The 7,053-nt window shown below is 38.8% G+C and overlaps 1 pseudogene; it reads left to right on the top strand.

The window, feature by feature from the left end:
- Positions 1-5,614: 5,614 nt before the first annotated feature.
- Positions 5,615-6,044, top strand: LOC102974104 (mitochondrial import inner membrane translocase subunit TIM16-like; annotated as a pseudogene).
- Positions 6,045-7,053: the final 1,009 nt, after the last annotated feature.

Raw genomic sequence — 7,053 nt, 5'->3', positions numbered from 1 at the left:
GATCATGAGAGATTACTACAAGCAGCTCTATGCCAATAAAATGGACAACCTGGAAGAAATAGACAGATTCTTAAAATGCACAACCTACTGAGACTGAACCAGGAAGAAATACAAAATATGAACAGAGCAATCAAAAGCACTGAAATTAAACTGTGATTAAAAATCTTCCAACAAACAAAAACCCAGGACCAGATGGCTTCACAGGCGAATTCTATCAAACATTTAGAGAAGAGCTAACACCTATCCTTCTCAAACTCTTCCAAAATATAGCAGAGGGTGGAACACTCCCAAACTCATTCTACGGGGCCACCATCACCCTGATACCAAAACCAGACAAAGATGTCACAAAGAAAGAAAACTACAGGCCAATATCACTGATGAACATAGATGCAAAAATCCTCAACAAAATACTAGCAAACAGAATCCAACAGCACATTAAAAGGATAATACACCATGATCAAGTGGGCTTTATCCCAGGAATGCAAAGATTCTTCAATATATGCAAATCAGTCAATGTGATACACCATATTAACAAATTCAAGGAGAAAAACCATATGATCATCTCAATCAATGGAGAGAAAGCTTTTGACAAAATTCAACACCCATTTATGATAAAAACCCTGCAGAAAGTAGGCATAGAGTGAAATTTCCTCAACATAATAAAGGCCATATATGACAAACCCACTGCCAACATCGTTCTCAGTGGTGAAATACTGAAACCATTGCCACTAAGATCAGGAACAAGACAAGGTTGCCTACTCTCACCACTATTATTCAACATAGTTTTGGAAGTTTTAGCCACAGCAGTCACTGAAGAAAAAGAAATAAAAGGAATCCAAATAAGAAAGGAAGATTACGGCTGTCACTGTTTGCAGATGACATGATACTATACATACAGCATCCTAAAGTTGCTGCCAGGAAACTACTAGAGCTAATCAATGTATTTGGTAAAGTAGCAAGATGCAAAATTAATGCACAGAAATCCCTGGCATTCCTATACAATAATGATGCAAAATCTGAAAGTGAAATTAAGAAAACCCTCCCATTTACCATTGCAACAAAATGAATAAAATATCTAGGAATAAGCCTACCTAAGGAGACAAAAGAACTGTATGCATAAAATTATAAGACACTGATGAAAGAAATTAAAGATGATACATATAGGTGGAGAGATATACCATGTTCTTGGATTGGAAGAATCAACAATGTGAAAATGACTCTACTACTCAAAGCAATCTACAGATTCAATGTAATCCCTATCAAACTATCACTGGCATTTTTCACAGCAGTAGAACAAAAAATTTCACAAGTTGTAATGAACACAAAAGACTCCGAATAGCCAAAGCAATCTTGAGAACGAAAAATGGAGCTGGATGAATCAGGCTCCCTGACTTTAGAGTATACAACAAAGCTATAGTAATCACGACAGTATGGTACTTTCACAAAAACAGAAATATAGATTAATGGAACAGGATAGAAAGCCCAGAGATAAACCCACACACATATGTTCACCTTATCTTTCATAAAGGAGGCAAGAATATGTAGTGGAGAAAAGACAGCCTCTTCAATAAGTGGTGCTGGGAAAACTGGACAGGTACATGTAAAAGTATGAAATTAGAACACTCCCTAACACCATACACAAAAATAAACTCAAAATGGGTTAAAGACCTAAATGTAAGGCCAGACACTATCAAACTCTTAGATACAAAAATGGGCAGAAGACCTAAATAGACATTTCTCCAAAGAAGATACACAGATTGACAACAAACACATGAAAGAATGCTCAACATCATTAATCATTAGAGGAATGCAAATCAAAACTACAATGAAATAACTTCTCACACCGGTCAGAATGGCCATCATCGAAAAACCTAGAAACAATAAATGCTGGAGAGGGTGTGGAGGAAAGGGAACCCTATTGCACTGTTGGTGGGAATGTAAATTGATACAGCTACTATGGAGAACAGTATGGAGGTTCCTTCAAAAACTAAAAATAGAACTACCATATGACCCAGCAATCCCACTACTGGGCATATACCCTGAGAAAACCGTAATTCAAAAAGAGTCATGTGAAATTAGAACACTCCCTAACACCACAAACAAAAATAATCTCAAAATGTGTTAAAGACCTAAATGTAATGCCAGACACTATCAAACTCTTAGAGGAAAACACAGGCAGAACACTCTATGACATAAATCACAGCAAGATCCTTTTTGACCCATCTCCTAGAGAAATGGAAATAAAAACAAAAATAAACAAATGGGACCTAATGAAACTTAAAAGCTTTTGCACAGCAAAGGATACCATAAACAAGACCAAAAGACAACCCTCAGAATGGGAGAAAATATTTGCAAACGAAGCAACTGACAAAGGACTAATATCCAAAATTTATAAGCAACTCTTGCAGCTCAATATGGACTTGAGGATATGGCGAGGGGGAAGGGTAAGCTGTGACAAAGTGATAGAGTGGCATGGACATATATACACTACCAAATGTAAAATAGAGAGCTAGTGAGAAGCAGCCGCATAGCACAGGGAGATCAGCTCAGTGCTTTGTGACCACCTAGAGCGGTGGGATAAGGAGGGTGGGAGGGAGGGAGATGCAAGAGGGAAGAGATATGGGAACATATGTATATGTATAACTGATTCACTTTCTTATAAAGCAGAAACTAACACAGCGTTGTAAAGCAATTATACTCCAATAAAGATGTTAAAAAAAATAAATTAATAAAATAAAGTCATGACTATGAACAAAATAATGTAGAGTGTGGACAATAATAAACTGAAGATAAAACTCCATAATAGGTGTCATAATTACTTTTAGAACTTGGATATTAATATGTCTATTGAGACCTCTGTTGGCCCTGGAGGTACACCACTGAGATTCCCTTAAGGAGAACTTGCTATATGGAAAATAATTGGCTGGCCCTCTCCAACTATTGTACCTTTGGACCTCAACAGTATTCACACTGAGGCCCCCTGTTCCCCCAAGCTCCCCACTCCTTCTGAAAAAATGAACACGGTGAAGGTACTAGTGTAAGTCCATTTCTGCTCTGGGATTTCCCAGGCATCTGGCTGAGAGTTTCCCAGAGCTGCACTGAAGTTGGAGGCTCTTCTTATCCAATCAATCCTCCTTCCTTTTTCCTTTCACAAGTGTCAGGCTTGGATTGTTTTATGTAGACTTAGCACACACTAAGCCTGCTCCATCTGCCACTTATCTTTCACAGGCATTTCCTCCCATCAGTCACGTGCAGTGCAACTCATTCTCTCTTAGCATCCTCATATAGGAGGACTCAAGCTGTATCAAAACATAATCTTTAGAATGAAAGCAAAAGAAATAGTATTGTTCTTTAATCCTAACAATTGCATAATATAAAGTTTCATCCACCATCATACACAGATTATCTGTAATGAATAAACAATTTTGGAGAAATGAAAGTCCCAGTTGTATGATGAAATCAACCACTTTTCATTGTTTCTTGCATATAGTGTAGGGCTAAGCATGACTATTTGGAAGGATTATTGTGAAGACTAAATTATACAAACCATGTCAAAGCATAAAGTTACTAATTAAATATTAGACTTTCCTCCCCCTTTCCAACTCTATACTCTGCTTCATTATCAGTCCTTTATAGTTCTCTGAACTTCACCTTGGCCCTTTATTTAATTGTATTCTCATATACTCTATAGCTAAATAGGCTTTGTAACACCATTCCTCAGAAAGTACAAAAAGGTCTATCTAGGACTAGAACCCAGGATTCCAAATTTCTGTGTCTTGCTCCCATAGATCTTATAGATAGATCTTATCAAAGATAGGTATATGTGAACCTTGGCTACATCTTTACTGCAAGTTAATGCTGAAATAGGCCAGTTTTGCATAGAGAACAAATTCAAATAATATCAGGTTGGTACAAAATAGTGACATCTTAGTGAGCCATGTCTTTTTCCTCTTTGTTGCTGTTGGTGCTGGAAAACATAATTTGAGGGTAGCTATTCTTTTCCTATTATTGATTTCTCTGCACTTTCATTATTTTGGATCAGGTAAATTCTGGTTTCTTTTGTGGTTTACAGAAAGGAGATATCAAACCGAGATTTACAGCCCCCAAAGAGACCAGCTTTAAAAGAATACTTCAAAGGTGGTGAATAAACAGACAAATATCTAATGGGGTAAAGCCAGACCCACTTGTTCCTTTTGATTATAAGGCTTGGTGTTAGTATTTGTAATAACAGAGGGCTGATATATTTATTTCAGAAGGTCTGCACCTAGCTGATGTGCTTTTTATGTGGTAGAATGATATAGCAAAAAGAGAAAATGCTTTGGAATTACACAGACATAGGTTTGAATGTGTGCTGCACTATTTTTTAAAACTATGTGAATGTGTCTTTAAACTCCATGTGTCTCAATATTTTTATTTATAAGAGTAGATGATTGTAGTGCCTACTTCACAGCTTATATGTAGAATAAATGAGATGATTTTTTTAATATCAAATATTCTGCTGGATATACAATACGGACTTAAGCAAGTTCTTATTAATGGGCTACTGATCAGCTGAAAATCATCCACTCATTCACTTATTCAATGAATATTTGTTGAGTATTCCCTATGTGTCAGATGACAGTCTAGATGCCAGGAGGCAGTGATAAACAAAACAAAGATTCTGCTCACAAAAAAAACATGTGACAATATGTGACACAAAGAAAGTAAATATATTAAGTGGTTAGAGTTTGCAAGGTGGTATTATTTTAATTTTTTTAAAATTTATTTATTTTTGGCTGCATTGGCTCTTCGTTGCTGTACGAGGGTTTCTCACTGCGGTGGCCTCTCCCACTGCACAGCACGGGCTCCAGGTGTGTGGGCCCCAGCAGTTGTAGCACGCAGGCCTAGTTAGTCCACGGCATGTGGGGATCCTCCCAAACTAGGACTCAAACCTGTGTCCACTGCACTCGCAGATGGATTCCCAACCACTGTGCCACCAGGGAAGTCCCCAAGTAGTATTATTTTAGATCAGGTAGTTAAGAAGTCACCTTTGAGAAGGTGACATTTGAACTGAGAACTGAATGACACAAGGAGGCAAATCATACAAACAGTGAGATGAAGAGTGTTCCAGAGAGGAGAAAAAGCATGTGCAAAGCCTAGAGATTGTAGCGTGCTGCAGATGTTTGAGAATCAGAACGTAGTTGAAGTGAAGGGTGTGAAAAGAATGGCAAGAAAGGAAGTGGGAGGAACCTCCCTAGTGGCGCAGTCTTTAAGAATCCACCTGGCAATGCAGGGGACAAGGGTCTGAACCCTGGTCCGGGAAGTACTGGCCATGGAAGCAGCCCAGGCAAGAGATGATGAAAATTTAGTCTGGTAGCAATGATGAAGTTTGGTAGAAAGGGAGAGATTTTGGATAATTCTGAAAGTAAAATGGACAAAAATTATCCGACAGATTATATGATTATTTGGGGAGAAAAAGTACCAAAAATGAAACTGACTTTTTTGAAACAACGCGCATGCCCAGCGCACGCACTCTTCGCAGCTTCCCTTGACTTTTGCCCCTCCGGCGGCCCTGGAGCCAGGGCCCATGGGGCCAGGAAGCCGGAGCCTGTGCCCCCGAAGCAGAACGGCTGCCATGGCCAAGTACCTCGCCCAGATCATTGTGATAGGCTTGCAGGTGGTGGGCAGGGCCTTTGCCCGGGCCCTGAGACAGGAGTTTGCAGCTAGCCAGTCAGCAGCTGATGCCCGGGGACGTGCCAGACACCAGTTTGCAGCCGCCTCCAACCTCTACGGCCTCAGCCTCCAGGAGACACAGCTGATTCTCAACGTCTTCAAGCTGAGCCCTGAGGAGATCCAGAAGCTTTCCCTGCTTCTGTAACCCAGGGACCCTCACCGTCTCCCCTCCTCTGCAGAACTACAAACACCTATTCAAGGTGAACGATAAATCCGTGGGAGCCTCCTACTAACTGCTGTCAAAGGTGGTGCGAGCAAAGGAGCGCCTTGAGGAGCAACTCAGAATCCAGGCCCAGGAGGACAGAGAGCGAGAGCAGCCGCCCAAAACGTGACCACTTGGCACCTCCCACCGTGCCCTCCCGCCCCTCCACCCACCTCTAATTTATAAGTCGGTAATAAATGTCTTTTCCGAAAAACAACCCCCAAAACTGATATTTTATGTTTATTATTTGAACTTCTAAAGGCATGATGCAGATGTTGAAAAATACAGCAGTGGACCGGTTTTACTCACCATCCAACATCTACAACTTGAGTGCATCGCCAAGCTTGTTCAACACAACTCTATGAATTACTTTCATGCAAACTCCAGATATCGCGTTATCCATATGTAAATACTTCAATATATATTTCTAAAATGTAAGGACTCCTTAAATTTTTAACCACAGGATCATACATTTATCAATGCCACTAAACTTGCATAATACCACTAAGTTAACAATAAAATCATCAAAGTATGGTTGTGTTCACATTTGTCTGAATAATTTATAATTTGTTTTTATAGCATGTTTATTTCAATAAGGATCCAGGAAAATATACACATTGCAATTTATTGGTATGCCTGTTAAGTCTTTTTTGATCTAAGCTTGTAATATTCTCTTTCTTTGTCTTTCTTTCTCTCTTTCAATCTTTCTTTCCCTGTTTCTGATTGAAGTTCATTTTTTACATATCCTGTAAATTGATAGATACAGATTGAGTTTTTTGCTAGTTTTTGCTAGGCTATTTCACAGAAGGTGTGACATCACCATTATGTGATAACCGATGTCTTAGTCTATCTTTTTGTAGTATTATTAATCATTAATTATATCTACCAGATCCATTAATCTGAAAATTCAGATTTGTTCTTCATTTTTGGCTAGAATACTTTTATAGAAAGAACCTTCCTCTCAGCAACTTTTGGTTATACAGAGGCAGAGATAAAAGTTTAAATCTTTCCTTTTATTGATTCCTAAGTGTCCTCTGAAGGTGATCAATAAGGTTTATTTGTTTGAATTCTTATGAGCTTAGGAATTTAAATACATTTTCTCACAAAACTTGGATGTCTTCCATTTTTTCCAGCATGAC

This window comes from Physeter macrocephalus, chromosome 16, assembly GCF_002837175.3.
Source record: "Physeter macrocephalus isolate SW-GA chromosome 16, ASM283717v5, whole genome shotgun sequence".
In the NCBI taxonomy this organism is placed as follows: Eukaryota; Metazoa; Chordata; class Mammalia; order Artiodactyla; family Physeteridae; genus Physeter; species Physeter macrocephalus.
Note: the sequence above shows the minus strand (reverse complement) of the source record. Positions and strands in the feature narration are given on the sequence as shown.